The 17272-nt window shown below is 39.1% G+C and overlaps 1 long non-coding RNA gene across 4 annotated transcripts in view; it reads left to right on the forward strand.

Moving 5' to 3' along the window:
* The first annotated feature begins 4770 nt into the window (after positions 1–4770).
* LOC103103804 (uncharacterized) overlaps positions 4771–17272 on the forward strand; it is a 43720-nt gene continuing 31218 nt past the window's right edge. For all 4 annotated transcript variants that reach the window (XR_008915513.1, XR_001626748.2, XR_008915514.1 and 1 more), the window contains exons 1-4: positions 4771–4870; positions 7806–7906; positions 8099–8165; positions 9698–9833. This is a non-coding gene — a long non-coding RNA (uncharacterized LOC103103804). The remainder of the gene's footprint in view (positions 4871–7805; positions 7907–8098; positions 8166–9697; positions 9834–17272) is intronic.

Here is a 17272-nt window from a genome sequence, read left to right on the forward strand (position 1 = left end):
ACTCCAGAAAGTCAAATTTACATGTTGTTATAAGTAATTGTATGCAGAAAAGTATATGTTTTTAGCAATCTCTAATTCAAGATGATAGTTTTTGGTGATCTCAGGAACCTATCCCCCTATGTGCCATAAGTTCAAAGTATCAGCATTTGCATTTTTGACTTTTGTGCCATTTTCTAGGAATGTTACCCTGTGAAAGTTGAGGATTGACTGCATCTAGATATAATCAGTTTTGTTATAATATAGCAAATAAAAAATTGTAGCACAACTTTAAACATGTTAAATGGTTACGAAATACATGAATTCTACAATAAAAAAATAGTGGCATCTCTAATCCTGGACTATACTTGACCTGTGACCCACTTCTCATAGACCAGGCCAGTTAGGCTGGCAAAGCTTTCTAAAAGTTGGGCTGTCTGCACCTCTATAGCTGGGAGGTAGGAGTGGTGGGGTCCAGAACCAGTCTTTCTTGGCTCTCCAGCTCTCAAGTTCTATAGAATAGACAGAAAAAGCCATGTGTTTTATTTTGAAAAAGACCTGAAGTTTGCTTAAGAAAGGGTGAATTGCTTTGGGATGAAGCAATAAAATTTACTTCGTTTCAGTGTTTCTTACAAAAGACATCATTCATAAGCAAGCTCAAAATATTGCCTAAAATATCAATATTATTGGGAAAAAATTCACATTTTTGAAATAAGCATGATAATAAAATTGACTCTATCTCTGTCTCTTCAAAAGGGAGGTACAGAAAAGTTTAAGTGTTTGAGATAGGATCTGAGGGCTTTCTAATTCCAAATTCAGCCTTCTATCCACTGGATCACCTAGCCGAGAATATATCTTGTCTCTCCTGCTCATTTGTCAGCTTCCTGAGTTCTTGGTTGATTTCTTATGCTTCTTTGTAACTCCATACCACGTGGTAGAACACCTTTCCCACAGCAGATGTGTATTCATCTTCCTTTCTTTTCTCACACACATATATGTGTGTATGTACAGTATATGTGATATATGTGATAAATACATTCATACACACATGAGTGTGTCTTTTAAGTGTCTCTAATCTCCATATGACACACTGGTATCATCCATTCTAGAATGAAGAAGTCAAGAGATTTTGTACTTGGAGCCTATAATCTGTTATATAGCACTTCTAGAAATGGAGTTTAGGCAGAGGTGCTATGTATTGGGCATCGGTTCTACAGTCAGGAAGACTCATCTTCCTGAGTTCATATCTGGTCTCAAACACTTAACAGTTAAGTGAACTTAATCCTATTTGCCTCAGTTTCCTCAGATGTCAAATGAGTTGGAGAAGGAAAGGGCAAACTACTCAGGCTTATTGCCAAGAAAAACCCAAATGGCATCATGAAGAGCCAGTTGAAAACAACTGAACAACAATAACAACAGAGTAATGGAATAATAATTAATAAATAATTGCTAGCATTCATATAGCACTCTAAGGTTTTCAAAGTGCTGTGTATATGTTGTCTCAGTTGACTGTAGGATTTTAGAGCTAGAGGGGAACATAAAAATGATCAGATTTACAACTTTTTATTTTTTATTTAACTGAGGAGTAGCAGTAGAAAGTTATGTTGGGTTTGGACTTAGAGGACCTGTATTCAAATCCTTTTTCTGACGCTTACTACTTATGTGATTGTGGAGGAGTTAGAAAACATCTCTAGGCTTCAGTTATCTAATCTAATATTGGACTTGATGGTTTCCAAGATTCTCTCCATCTCTGAATCCATCCACCCTACGTTCCTGTGACCCTAAGTGATTTCTCTAAAATAACCCCGCAGCTGAGTGGCAGTGCTGAGATTAAAACTCAAGCCAACTGACTTCAGATTCAATTTTCTTTTCTGTCTACCATACCAGGTCGGGGTCACACTTGTATGGCATTGCTGAATCACACTAGGACTCTTCAAATTTCTGCCCAACTCTGTGGAGGCCAGATGGGAATTGTTCCATCTTCTCCCCACTCAGTCTGGCCCCAAGGTTGCCTGGACCTGGCTGGAGCCTGGGTACTAGAGGAGTGTTGTCCCTCTTTATTCCTCCTGGCTACTATGGATGGACAGTTCCCTTTCTTCCCCCACTCCACTCCCCTCCCTCCCGAAGCCCTTCCTTCCCACCACATTCCTCAACTTAAATGGATTCAACCTTTTGTCTGCTCCTACCCTCTTCTGCACCATCTGCCTGCTCTCCTGGTTAGTGCTTTGGCGCCCTGCAGAGCTACAGCTATGAACCTTAGAAAATCAGAGTTAGGTTTAACAGAAAAAAAATGAATTTGAAATTCTTTCCTCTATGCTTCCCCCCTGGTTTCTGCTCCCTCCCCTCTTCCTTCATCCTCCTTCTTCCCCTCCAGGGCCAATTTATCTGTCAGTCCAGCCACAGAGCAGAGTTGGGGCCAAGCTGGCACCTTGCCCATGCCCAGCAGTTTCTTTGACCAGATGACAGCAAGTGCAATAGACAGCTGAGAGCAGGCCTGGGAAAGCCCCATGTGTCTGCAAAAAGCCAGCCAGCTCCTTAAAGGGGAATCACAAAGGTAGGGAGGGCTGGGAGCTTTAGAAATGGAGATGCTTTCATTTTCCCTAGACTGTAGAAAGCAGGCTCCTCCTGCAGGGGAGAAGGGGGAGGAGGGAGGGAGGGAGGGAGGGAGGCAGGGAGAGCAGGATCCATGCTGTTTCCAGAAAGCCTATGCATGTGTATATTTGGATGCATGTAGGTGGGGGAGGGAAAAGACCAATACTCTACACTGAGGATGCTTGCTGGCATTTTGATAATGTCTCTTCCACCTGTTTTACCTTTTCCCTATCTGGTAAGTGTGCTTTAGGCTCTTTGGAGCTCATCTTAGCCTTCAGAGCTGAGCCCAAGGCCCTTGCCCTCCACCCTGCTTGGGTTTATGATTCTGCTGCTGGCTGAGGGGCTGAGGCCAGCTAGGTGCCATCTTAGGGGAGCAAGGCAAAATGGGCCCCCAAACTATTGTATAGGGACTAGCCATTCTTTGATTTATTCATCTAGCATTTATTAAGCACTTAGAGTATATCCAATACTTGACGGGAGAGGGGGAAAAGGAAGGGATGATGGCAATAAAAGGTAGTGAATTCAATCTTTGCCTTCAGGGCAATTGAAGCAAGGTAAAAGCAATATAGAACAAACAATAAGAAAGGTAGAATTGCAAATATCTTAGTGCTGCAAGGGATTTCTGAGATAAACTGGCTTGATTCCCTCATTTTATGTGAGCTATACATTCATCTAGCTGAGCAAGCTAAGTCACCAAGAGAAGTGACTTGCTCACAGTCACACTGTGTGAATTTGCAGTGGCTCTTTCCTTTTCTAAAGACCATAGCATGGTCTGGAGGTGGGGTGGGGTCAAACTGAGCTCTTGAAGACTCTGCCAGTGGAGTGCCTGTTTCAAAAGCCCATACCAAGTTGGAAAGGCTAATAAGGGTAAAGGTGCAGTGATGGACCATTAATTCACCATCTGTGTCTTTTTGCCAAAAAAGATGGCCAGAGAGTGATAAATTCTTTAGTGGCTGCAACTTGCAAAGTCAGTCTATGAAGGCATAAATGGGAGCTGTTATGCCAGATGAATCATATAGGTACCCCCTGTTTGTTTGTTTTTTTTTACTGGTTAAATATCTTTATTTTCATGGAGATAATTCTTCTTTATCTTACCGTTTCTTCAGACGTCCAAAAATTTTTGTTCAAACAAATGTCAGTAGAATAAAACAAAATGTGACTTCTGACCCACATAAAACAAAAAGTACCCATGTAGCCACTGGATAGCACCTTGATGGGAACTCTTCTGTTTTTGCAGAATGACCCCTGAATATTATTTGGGATTCCAGAAGCAAATGTAAGGGGGAAAATTATTAGACTGGGTGTAAATGAATAATTTTTTATTAATCAAAATCAGTAGGAGAAAAAGATGGAAAAATTAGGGGAGAGATATATAGGTTACTTTCCTATTTGCTCCATTTAGCTTGCTATTCTGTGACCACCATTAGAGCCCCCTAGCCCTGCCCTCAGGGAAACACAGCCAGCCACAAACACAGAAGAGAAGAGTGAAATCTGCTCTTGCCTCAGTTTATCAAACTTTGCCTCTGCCCATGAACTTTCACATATCAAGTCTCAGGAGCCAATTGTGACTTTCTCTTCAGGGAGCAGTGCAGGGGACATCTGCCCTGCCCTCTGTCTCCAGATCTCTCGTCTGTATTGCTGCCCTTTTCCAGCTGCCACTCTATCCTCGGGACCCAGTCCACTCATTGATTTCCTTCACACAATCCTCACCTCTGGGTCAAGTCCAGGCTCATGCCATGTAATCCACAGGAGATGATGTCATCTGTGAAACTCCAGAAAGGGGGAAGGGCAAATCTGCTTCTCACACAACAGTGTCCTGAGGCTGCCAGTGACAATTCATTAGGGAGTCATCTTCGCTTCCCACCATAAACTCCTTGTTCAAGTTCTCAATCTCCAAGTGAATCTGGGCATCTTCAGTTTGCTCCTCATCATTATGTATAGTGCAAGCTTCTGACACGACTGGCATTTCAGCTAGCTCTTTAGAGTTCTCCTCTGCAGAGGAAATATCCTGAACATTCCCATAAAATATACAGTTACACTAATATTCAAAATGAGCTTCAAAATCTGACTGCAAAGAGCAGGTGCCCCCTCCACTGACCCAGCTAAAATCCTTCCATGACTTCACAGACCACCTTTGTCAGTTACTGTTGGGGAACAACTTGATGTCCTGTGGGCAATACGTTGGCCATGAGCCACTGCTCTGAATCTTGTCACTTGGGTTCTCAAATGGCAAGCTTAGAGATCGGGGCTCTGAGTGGAAAGAGCTTTCAAGATAATCTAGTTTAATGACCCTGGATCTTTGGTAAAGTAGAAAGAGCATTCAATTTACAGTCTTTGGCTCTGTTGCTTTGTGAGTGACTCTGGTCAAGTCTCTTTACTTCTTATGGCTTGAATTTCCTCATCTATAAAATGACAGGGTTGGACAAGGGACTCCAAGGTCTCTTTTGGTTCTAAATCTGTGATCTTATGAAATTGTTATAGGCAAATATGTATGTAGAAATGATGTGTGTATGTGCATGGGCATTGTTGTTCTGTTGTTTTATTCATGCATGACTCTTCATGACTTCATTTGAGATTTTTCTGGGCAAAGATATTGGAGCAATTTACCATTTCCTTCTCTAGTCTATTTTACAGATGAGAAAACTAAGGCAAGTGGGGTTAAGTGACTGGCCTAGGGTCATTCAGCTAATATCTGAGGTCAAATTTAAATTCAGGTCTTCTTGACTCCAGGCCTGGCACTCTATCCACTGTACCATCTATCTACACACACACACACATATTATATATATATATATATATATATATATATATATATATATATATATATATATATAGAGAGAGAGAGAGAGAGAGAGAGAGAGAGAGAGAGAGAAAGACAGAGAGAGAGAGAGAAAGACAGAGAGAGAGAGAAAGACAGAAAGACAGAGAAAGACAGAAAGACAGAGAAAGGCAGAAAGACAGAGAGAGAGTGAGAGTAGTAGGACTAGAGACAGAAAGACTTAAATTCCTAAATTTATATCTGGGCTTAGATACTAATTAGCTGTGTGATCCTGGATAAGTCACTTAATCTTGTTTGCCTCAATTTCCTCATCTGTCAAGTGAGCTGAAGAATGAAATGGTAAATCATTCTAGCATTTTTTCTAAGAAAGCCCTAAATGGGGTCACAAATAATAGGACAATACTGAAATGACTGAACAATAACAATTAAAATGGAAATGACTAGAAATCTTGACTTACCAGATCAGTGGTATTAAAGAGTAAAACTAAGGGCCAGATTTATCCAGTCATATTGAGAGTTCATGACAAAGGTGATAATGTAATGGAAAGCATACCTTTGGAAACAGAAGACCTAAAGTCTACTCTTGACTCTGTCATTATCTACCTTTATTGTCTTGAGTAAGTCATTGAACTCTGGTCCTGTTTTCTCAATAACAAAATGAGACCATTAGAAATGTGAATCTTGAAGATCTCTTGCAATTTTAAATCTATCATCCATGCTCTGTTTCCTTTCTTGTATAATTCTCCATTTTGTGAGTTCATTTTTCTTCTCCAATTTGATTGTGAACTTTGCAAGAGCTGAAACCCTGTTTTTTGGGCTTCTTTTTATCCTCTACAGTAATAAATGATCTTAGGCACATAGTAAGTCTCAGGAAATACCTGGTGGAATATACCACCTTCTAGGAATTCTAAAAATTTGGAGTACTGTTGATTATCCCCCACATTCTGTCTCTAGGACTCTGCCTTATAAATAAATGTACCTTGTGGTTCCAAGGGCCAATATATGTGTACATTTCTGTATGTCCCTCTCTCTGATAGGTGTTAAGGCCCTTGAGGGCAGAAACTGTTTTCTGCTTCTTTGTTGTTTATTTCTGTATTTCAAGGATCTAGCACCATGTCTAGAACACTATAGGGGAACTTAATAAAAGCTTATTGTTTTATGAATTGAATTATGACTTCATTTTCTAATGCCCTTTCTACAACTCTACTTCATTCTGTTTACACACATGTGTATATATGGATATATTATACATATATGTATATTATATGTGCATATTTATTTGCATTAATCTGGACTTGCGATTTCACTGACATCAGAAACTCATACCTAAGCAAACTCTTTGCCAATGTAAACCCATAACTGTTTTGCAACTTAAAAATTTAGCTACCGGCCGAGGTCACAGAAAAATTAAGTGATTTATCCAGGCCATAAATATCAGAGGTAGGATGTGAACCCAGGTATTTCTTACTTTAAGGCCAGATCTCTGTCTACTGGACACACTTGTCTAAGCCTCTACCTGTCTTTCTGTCACTCTTTAAATATATATTCTTTGTGTACCTGCAGGCATATGAACACACACATACACACCCCGTATTGGTGCTTTTGAATTGTGCTAGGGAAGACTTTTGAGAGTCCCTTGGACATCAAAGAGATCAAATCAGTCAATACTTAAAGAATTAATTCAGACTGTTCATTGGAAGGTCAAACACTGAAGCTGAAACTTAAATATGTTAGCCCCATAATAAGAAGACAGGACTCATTGGAAAAGACCTTGATGTTGGGAAAGATTGAAGACAAAAGGAGAAGGGGGACAGCTGTGGGTGAGATGGATAGATAATGTCAAAGAAGTCACAAACATGAGTTTGAACATATTTTAGGAGATAGTGAAGGATAGAAGGACCTGCTGTGCTGTGATTCACAGGGTCATGAAAAGTTGGATAAGAATGAATGACTGAACAATGAGAACAACCCACAAAATATAGACATGTGTGCACTGTAACTTCTTGATTATGAGCACCTCTTTTGTGAATTCCAGTTCACACAAAAGACCTGTTCTATTTTCTTCTTTCTTCCTCTATCAAATCCAAAGCACCTTAGAGAAAAAACAGAATGGATTTTAGCACATTCTCTCTACCACCATCAAATGTTTGCCATTTTACTACTTTTCAGTTGTTGTTTGAGGTTTTGAATTGACTCTCTCTATATAAATAAGACCCACTGGTGATCTCACAGCACTAGGAATTACAGATATTGAGTGGAAACCAATATCCTTCTTAGTAACTCATCATGCTCTTTGGAAGAGTCCATAGCAATGGAACCACACATGAACTGCTTGCCACTGACCAGAATTTCCCTCTTTGTTAATTTGTGTTCTTTTTAAAAAACTAATTGAGACTCCTGTACTGGGGATTTAGCACATCTGTCTTTCTGTTCTAATATCAAACAATTCTTCTGACAGCCCTTGCTTGCCTGCAGACTGTGTCGAGGCCAGCTGCCTCATGGCCCTCTCATGCTCTGCTCGCAGATGCTTCTGGACAGAATTATCAAGCATGGAGTGATGTATGTTGTTTTTCTTTCTTTTGTGTGTGTGTGTGTCTGTGTGTGTGTGTCTGTGTGTGTGTGTGTGTCTGTGTGTGTGTGTCCAAGGGAGGAGACACATAGATGGGCCCATTCCTTTTGTTTCTCTTAGATGATATTCACAGTATATTAGAGATTGTAGGGATCATTCTTCTGAACCTTTCTTTTTATAAGTAAAGGAACTGATGTCCAGAGAAACAAAGAAGCTTGCCAGAAGTTACCCAAGTAGCAAGTGTCAGAGGTAAGAATCTAATCCCAGGGGCCAAGTATTTGGGCTTGTGGAGTCATAGAATCTTAGAACTTTCTTCTGGATGTTGAAGTGGTTTCTGTCTTTTTATTTTTTGTCCAACTCTCTGTGACTCCATGAAGTTTTCTTGGCAGGATACTGGAGTGTTTTCTTTTTCCAGTTAGCCTTTTCCAATGAGTCCACTGAATCCTTTTGTCAGGCATGCACATAGAGGATTAGGGGACTTGCCTGAAGCGACACAGTTAGGAAATATTTGAGGTTGGATTTGAAGTCAGGACTTCCTAGCTCTAGACCCAATGCCCTCAACCACTGAGCTACTTCTAAGTCTCTTCTAATATCTTCTTAGTATTGAAGTAGTCTCTGCTGTAACCTCCCATTTAAACTTGTGCCATTTCCTATCTTTTTTAGAAATCACTAATATGAGAATGTTTGAAAGTCATGAAATAATAAAAAATGATCTAACTTAATCACCTACTGGTAACAGGGGTTGTTTCTTGTCAGTTTTTGGCTCTAGCATTCTTGAATACTGTCTTTCACCTACCTAGTTATAAATCCATGTTTTATTTGACATAGTATATAAAATTTAATTGTGGTTGGACTCTGAATATTTTTATAGGTGGTTGCCAGGGATTTAATTTCTAAATCCCAAAATGAATTACAAAAGTAAATGGAATTTATGGTAGTTTATTTACAATAGAGGGAAGATATTAAGGAAGAGAGAAAAGGGGAAAGAGAGAGAGAGATAGATCTCTGGCTTCTTTTGATATCAGTTAGAATTTCTAAGCCCCAGTCAGGGGGAAAAATGTCTCAAGAGGATGGGCCTTTTTTGGAGATTAAGCCAGCCTTTCACTCACCAACAGTGACCATCTAAAATGGAAAAGCAGTCTGAGGTCTCCTGCACGAGTTCCTCCAGGGGTCCAGTTCTTCCAGTTCAACTCTGAGTCAGAGATCCTATATCCAAATCAAATCTTGAATTGAATATTGAATCGAATCGAAATATCTTCTTCTGGCCTCTGATCCTCTTTTTAAAGATCTTTTTGTATTGTGTCACTTCTCCTAAATTTCACATCTACCAATCACAGTAGACAGTTTTCTCCAGGACCTTCTTTGGTTAGATTATACCTTTTTGGTTTACTTAACACCTTTTTTTTGGTTAGTTCACCTTTTGTAGTTACTTAACACCTTTTTGTAGTTAAAATGGGTAGATCTACTTAAAATACTGAGTTATCACCTTTTGGGGATTAAAATCTAAAAATAGACTGGATTACAATTCAATCTTCCCAATAAAGGAAGAGGTAAGTACCTTCATTATTACAATCAGGGGATTAAAATTTAATCTTCAGAATAAAGGAAGAGCTAGGTATCTTCATTGTTATAATCTGGGGAGAGCTAAATCCAGTCTTTACAAGTAGTAGTAGGTAGATTCCTGGTAGTGTATGCCTTCTCTTCATTACTTATCACTAAGCTGATACTTCACATCTCTTTTGCATTTGAGAGCCTCTAACAAGAATTATCTTTCCAACCAGGTGGTCTCTGTGAGTGAGTGATCTCTTATCAGGGAATTCTTAGCTTTGACTTGGCCCTAGGCTTCTGAACCTGAAATTGCAACTCATTCAGACTAATTCTCTGGAATATGAAAGCATGAATCCAATGGGGGCCTGGGTAAGTCCAACTTTCCAGAGTAATTAATTATAAATAATAAGTTGTTAGTATTATTATCAAGTAATGGTAATTCGATAGTAGTAATAGTAGTCTCTTGGTAACCGAGGATGACTATTGTCTTTGTGTGTTTTTGTGCACAAAGACACTTGTGCATGAAGATTTAAGTGGAAAAGTTGATGCACAGAGACAGTCCCACTCTCTCAGCGTTGGAAGCCTGGGTCCAGTGGCACGAAAGGTCGTTACACCTGGAGACTTCCTCAGCTGCATTGGATGGCCGTGTTGTCTTTTGTGCTCCAACACGCCCTAAGCACTCCACAGTGCCTTGCTGTGCTGCCATCTCAGTTGTTGAACCTTCTTGTTGGTTTCTTCCGCCTGTTCCGCTGAAGCAGTCTTCACATGCTGGGTGAGCAAAGCCCTGGTTCACCAGGGGTCCATGACGACCCGATGGCTACCCTCACAAGGTTTGGCCAGACTGTGGAAGCCGTTGCCCAGGGTGTGGCCGCTGCCGCATGCTAGCAGCTACTGGGAGCCACAAGTGAGAGCTGGGTGTCAGGTGAGGGTCAGAGGCTGGAGAGCTGCCCTAGGAGGGCATGACAAGCCCTCCGTACCAGAGATACTACCCCTCCCTGAGCACCCCATACACCCTGGTAATTAGATGAATAATAGTATTATTACATTTTGTCTAACCTATCTACCTTATAGGAAATGGAAGAGTAATTCTGATTAATTCAAAAAAAAGTTTGAACTGCAACCACTTCCCAATAAACCCTCTAGATGAAAATAACATATTACCTGTCTCACTGTTGAAGAAAAACCCTTTAAAATAGGAAGTTATAATTATTATTAGGAATCTTAGAGACCTAAAGAAGATTCATAATTACTTGAGCAAGTTATGCCTACCTATCCCACACAAGATCATTAGAATTTATTTCCAAAAAGGAGTTCAGAGGAAACCAAAGTCTAGGGAGTCTAGTTTGATTCAGGTTAACAATGATTTGTAAAATTATCTGCCCAAAGTTAGTTGCACAGATAAATGAGAGAGTGAGGATATGAATCAAGGCTCCAAATGCAGAACTTTTTACAATTTGGAGGGAGATGAAAAACAGGAAGGAGAAGGACAAATGGATGATGAAAATGCCTATTTTTCAGACTATATTACACAATCAGGTGGGCAATCTATTGAACTTGTTGATCAGTGCATCTAAGACAGGGACTTCAATGAGCCAGGCGAAAAACTGAGCTGGAGGAGGATACTGGACTGGATTGCCTTTGGGGAATTTCATTTGCTTTAATGACTCAAGCAGCTATTTGAAACAAAAGACTATCTTTTAATACCAATATTCTTACTGATATGTTTTATGACTTCAAGTCATGAAATATTATAATCTCCAAAGAACTGAAGTTGAGGATTAGTTAAAAGACAATGGTAGGGATAAACAACATTTTATAATTGAGGAATTACACAAGATAATGGATAAAGTAGGAACTCTGAAAATTTTGGGAACATGGACTCAAAAAATCTATGGACCCTTCCCAATAATGTTTTTAAATATTTTAAGGAAATGCTAAGTTTTAGGTGGAGGTTATTGAAAAAAGTTTTTCCTATCCAAATTCATGGACCTAAGAACCCTGATATAAAGGATGCCTCTAAGAATGACTGGTGAGTCACAAAACAGTAGTGAAAGCCAGCTTCAGGGTTCCACAGGTATCCAAGTACTATGAATAAAAGTTGAAAAATACAGTAATGACAATTTTATATTATATATTTTATATTATTTATAATCATCATATAAACTGTGAAAGATTTAATTGTCATCATTTAATTGTCATCAACTGTGAAAGATTTAATTGTCATCAGCAATACAAGGATCCAAGATAACTCTAAGAGACTAATGATGAAAAAGGCTATCTACCACTATAAAAGGAACTTATGGAGTCTAAATACAGATTGAAGTATGCCATTCTTAACTTTATTTCCTCCATGTATTTTTTTCTAGTATAAGCATTATGTGTCTTCTTTTACAACATGATGGAAATGGAAATATGTCCTACATGATAACACACAAACAACTCATAATATTTGCCACTTTGGGGAGGAGAAGGGGTGTAAGGAAGGGAGAGAACATGGATCACAAAATGTCAGAAAATGATTATTAAGAATTGTATTGACATGTAATTTGGAAAAAATTTTAAAATTTAAAAAAGTATAAGGGAGGGAGACTCCTAGAATATTTTTTCTAGACTCCTTATAATAAATATATGGAAGAAAAGGGGAGAGTCATATGGGATAGGTGACTACCAACCATAAATTCTGGAGGGAATGTCCTATTTTTGGAGAAAATAACTACTTGGATGAGGTCAGAGTTCCATTGAAGTATTGTTATACTATTTCTTATGTAATTCTGGTCACTTCCACATATGCTGCCTACACTACGACTGTCCTCCTCCTCCTTTCTCATCACTAATCTTGGACTTGTTCCCTAAATGTCTCAGTTTTCAGAGGTTAACATGTGACTTATCTTTCATGGAACAAGCCTCCATGTGAATTTCTGGCCATATTCAAACCAAGTTATCTAACTCCCCCCTCACTTTTGCTTCCAGTTCTTCACATACTGTCTTTCCCCTTTTAGATTGTAAGCTCCTTGAAACCAGGTAGTATTTTGCTTGTCTGTATTTGTACTTCAGTGTGAACAGTATCTAGCATATATTAAGGGTTTAATAAATTCTCTCTTAACTCTGTCTCTATTTCTGTCTCTCACACAAACACACACATGTACATACATACCTGTTTACTCTAAGCAGAGGAGCAAAGTATGTCTTCTTCTTGGGGAAGATAATACAATATAATAAAAAGGACATTGAAGTCAATGTCCCCAAATCTGAATTTTAATCCCTACTCTCCTCTGTGGCTTTGGGCAAATTATTTCCTCTCTATAGATCTCAATTTCTTCTACAGTATAATGAGAGGTTTGTACTAGATAAATTCTATAGTTCCTTTCTGCTGTAAATCCAATGATCCTCTTTAAAATGCCTTTCAGCTCTCACATTCTATGTGCTAACTCACTCATGTTGAGATGTGAATGAATGATCTAAGATTAATTATACTTCCCAGAGGCATTTGCATTTAAAAATTAAGATTTGTGGAAGCAATGTCTTGACCTAAAAGAAGGCATGCTCTCTCTTGGTTGGAATGAAAAGGCACAGTGACAGTCTGTTTGGGAGAGCTGCCTGGGGACTCTCATGAAATCATATCACAGGATATTAGTACACCTATGTATACAGCCAATTCTATCCCCAACATACATATTCTATTCAGGGGTAGGATAGAAAGCTGACGAAGAACAAAAATGACTATAATCCATTGTAATAATATTTAATATTTCTTTTGCATGGGGTGCAATGGGGTGAAAAGGAAGACAGAGACTTGTACACAAGGCCACCTCTTCAGAGTCCTGCCTGGCATTCTCTGCTAATAAACATAGCTACCTCAGTCTATTGACGTCTTGCAATCATGGGTCTCAGAATACACTGGGCATTCCCCTTGCAGAAAGGGAAAAGAGAAGAGGGATGCTGTGAATCCTCTGTTGTGCTGAGCTTTGCTCTATGTCAGTCTTCCATAGCAACAAAGACAAGGGAGACAGAAGGCAACAAATGAAAACCTTCTGGAAAAGCAAAAGCAGGGCTTTCTGGTTAATTCTGGCAGGAGGGTTGGAAGGCTGCATTAATGGTGCTGTCCAGCTTTTGCTCTTAGTAGGAGGGGGATTATTGGTGATGTTTATTTTTCCCTAGGTCTATCATCCTTTTTCCACAGGTCTGATGCCCTAAACAGAGAGCCACCTTGGAGAGCTCTTCTATTACATCTGGCAGTGGAAACAAAGGGCAGGAGTTTAGTAAATTGGAAAGAACAGTGGTCTTGAATTCAGAAGCCCTAGATTTGAATCTTGAGAGCTATGTATTGCCTGTGGGATACTGGGCAAGTTCTGTCAGCTGGTGTCTGCACCCCCTATTTCTTAATCTGTAAATCGAGGGATGTGTGCACATGGAAAGGGGAAGGGTGGTGGTGTGGGCATGACACATAAGGTCCCCTCCAACTCTAAATCTTATATAATTATTCAGGGAAGGTTTCGTAGGGGCAGTTACAATCCCACCTACTGTGCTAGGTTGACTGTAGCCTGAATCTTTGCTTCAAGCAAGCTGAGAAACAGTGATTCCTAGAATCAAATCTGCCCAGTAACAGGCATTTCTTGAGATGTAGGAGGAGGGAGGAGTAGAAGGAAAATAGAGAGTGTAGATCAGTGTGTTGCCAATGTCCTGAACTTAAATCAACCATTCTCTAAGCATGGGCTGCGACACAGACTAGCTTTTGTGACCTCCGAGAAGTCATATGACTTCTCTGGGCTTGGTTTTATTTATGGTTTCAATTACTTATTAAATTTTCACAGGGATTTTCCTCCCAAAAGCTCAAAGTGCTGCACCAGTAACTTTTAAATGGACCAAATAATTTTTCATTGAATGTTTATAAATACTCAAAGACAGTAAGTCATTAGCAAGGGAATGAACTAGGGGAATGGTGTGGAAATAGTGAGGTATGATAACTGTAGAAAGAAGGTTAGAAGGGACCTCAGAAATCCAACATCCAGTCCCCATACAATAATATTCTCTACAGTGTTCTCATAGAGCCTCTGATTGAATGTTTTCAAGGATGGGAGGCTTACTACCTATTGAAGCATCCTAGTCAATGGCTGAGCTGTTCTACTTGTTATCAAATTCTTGCTTATTTGAAGTTGAAATTTGCCTCCCTGTAATATCAGTCTTGCAGTGCTCCACAGAGAATCACTGCCATACTCACTTGTCTGGTATAGCTGATTCAGTGATATTCTCCATGTGACCACAATCAGGAGGGCAAGACAATTGATCTGTGGGGCAGGAGAACAGTAGTTAATGCCAGGAATTCTAATTAGGAAACTAGCTTTTCTTCCTCCTTAGAGACATCCTGAAGTCATATTTTTAAAGCAGAGTTAGCCCAGTCTTCTAAATTGGTATTTCTATACTGCCTCTTATATTACAGAGATGAATGTGCTGACAGCATTGACAGGAGGGACAGTTAAAAAGCCAGATGAAACCACAGGATGTGGCAAAACCATGGAGATGTAGGTAGTCTGGTTACCTGAATAACTTTTCCTCTGTGTCCATGTTTGAATTTTATTTTTGAAACCTCTACTAATACAGCACATTGCATAAAATAGGTGCATAATATATATGCTCTTAGGTAAATTGTGTGTTTTGGGGGATGTATGTACATCTGGCTATACTTCAAATTGTTAGAAGCAGCCATCATCAAAGGATACCCCAGTGGTGGGTTAATGATGATTAGGTTATAATGCTAGCAATAACTACATTATTAATAACACGTTCTTATCCCTCCTTATTTTCTTATTCCTGACTGTTCCAGAAGTCACAGAATACTTTCTCTAAATTGCCTCCTTTTGGATCAGCACTCCAGGAATGTCTGTGTTATTGCTCTTTCCTGGCAGATATTTATCCTATTTATCCTGCATATGGCTTGCTTTGTACATATGTGATTGCATGTTGTCTTCCCCATTACATTGTAAGCTCCTTGAGGCAGGGGAAGTCTTTTGCTTCTTTTTGTATCCTGAACAATTAGCACAATGCCTGGTCATAATAGATTCTTAATAAATGTTTATTGATTGTTTGATATCTTATAAGTGGGTCTTTATTCAGGCTGTTATGTGGAACATATATCAGCCTTCATGTATATTTTCTAAACTGTGAAATTTCCTAGACACCTGGTATATCCACTTGTCTAAAGGTTCTGTTTGGCAATTTCATCAAGACCGAGGAACTCTACTTCTGGTCCAAATGACGATTACTGCCTTCAGCTTGGATTCTTTGACAAAATCTTCAACCTTATTGTTAGCATTATGATCTTAGGTGATGCTACAAATAACTTAGGCTTAGGTGATGCTATAAATAACTAATTGGTTAAACACAGAGGTGACTGACAGACAAAAGAAAAAGAAATGGAAAAATCAGCATAATCAATGTGCTGAAAAAGTCCAAAAACATGTGCAACATGCAGAGTTTGTGACCTTCTACCTATATGAAGGTCTGGTTTGGAGTGACCTCTCATGTATTTTCATTCAAGTCATTCTTGATATTTATAATTTCTTTGCATTCACTTTTTGTTCTTTCAATTTATAGTGTCATAATCATTGCATGTATATGTGTCTCTACTTAATTCAATCTTCATCTGTTCATGTAAATCTTTCCATGTTTCTCTATTTTTATAACATTCAGAATTTCTTTTTCTTTTTTTTTATTTGTGTCTAATTATTTTGTGACCCTGTTTTGGGTTTTTCTTGGCAGAGATACTGGAATGGCTTCCTATTTCCTTCTCAAACTCATTTTATAGACTGGAAACTGAAGCAAAAAGGTTTAAGTGAGTTGCTGAGGTTCACACAGCTAACAGGTATCTGAGGCTGGGTTTTAACTCAAGCCTTCCTATCTCCAGTCCTGGCATACTATCAATTATGCCACCTCATCTCCTCCTCATTTCTTATAGCACAATAATACTTCAATACATTCATGTACCATAATTTGTTTCACCATACTCTAAAAGATGGACATCTACTTTGTTTCCAATGTTGGTATCACAAAAAGTGTTGTGGTAAACATTTTGGTGGATGCAGCTCCTTCCTTCTTATCAGTGTCTTCCTTGAGGTATAAGCCCAGAGTTTCTGGCTGAAAGAGTTGGGACATTTTAGGCACTTTCTCTAATTCCAAATGGTTTCCCCAAATAGTGATGGACATTTAACAGTTCTACCAATAAGGTATTAGTGTACCTATCATCTCACAACCACTACCAACTCTTACTGTCAGGCCAATAGATGTAGAGTATTTAGGAAGACTGAATTGTTAGCATCATGAGATCAAGAATTAAGATAGCTTCTGGTTGTAGGAAAAGCATTGCTGAAATTTTTCTGTTTTCCAAGAAGCTTCTTTGACATGGACTTGGCTTTGCGCTTCTTCATTGTTGTGCTGACCCACAGGGAAACATCTGTGGAACAATATGTTGCTCTGTGTCCCTGCCCCAGACTGTTGTCTTGTAGCAGTATTTGATATTGCCTCTGTATGGCAAGAGATCTCTGATCCCATGAAGGTTGAGCCAGTGATGAGAATATTTTCCAGAACATTTTTTGTCTGCATTTCTGAGGTTACAAAGGATGCATTTTGGAAGTCAAGGAGTAACATTGCTCCTTTGCAGTTTTTAAGGATATGAGAATTTACTGGTCTGAGTAGTTCCTCTACCAGTGCTAATAACTACTGCTCTAAATCTTTCATTCTATATAATTGTGTTTTTCCCATAAATCATCCATAGAATTTATATTCATTGATCTAGATCAGTGGTGTCAAACTCA

This window comes from Monodelphis domestica, chromosome 1 (genome assembly GCF_027887165.1).
Source record: "Monodelphis domestica isolate mMonDom1 chromosome 1, mMonDom1.pri, whole genome shotgun sequence".
NCBI lineage: Eukaryota > Metazoa > Chordata > Mammalia > Didelphimorphia > Didelphidae > Monodelphis > Monodelphis domestica.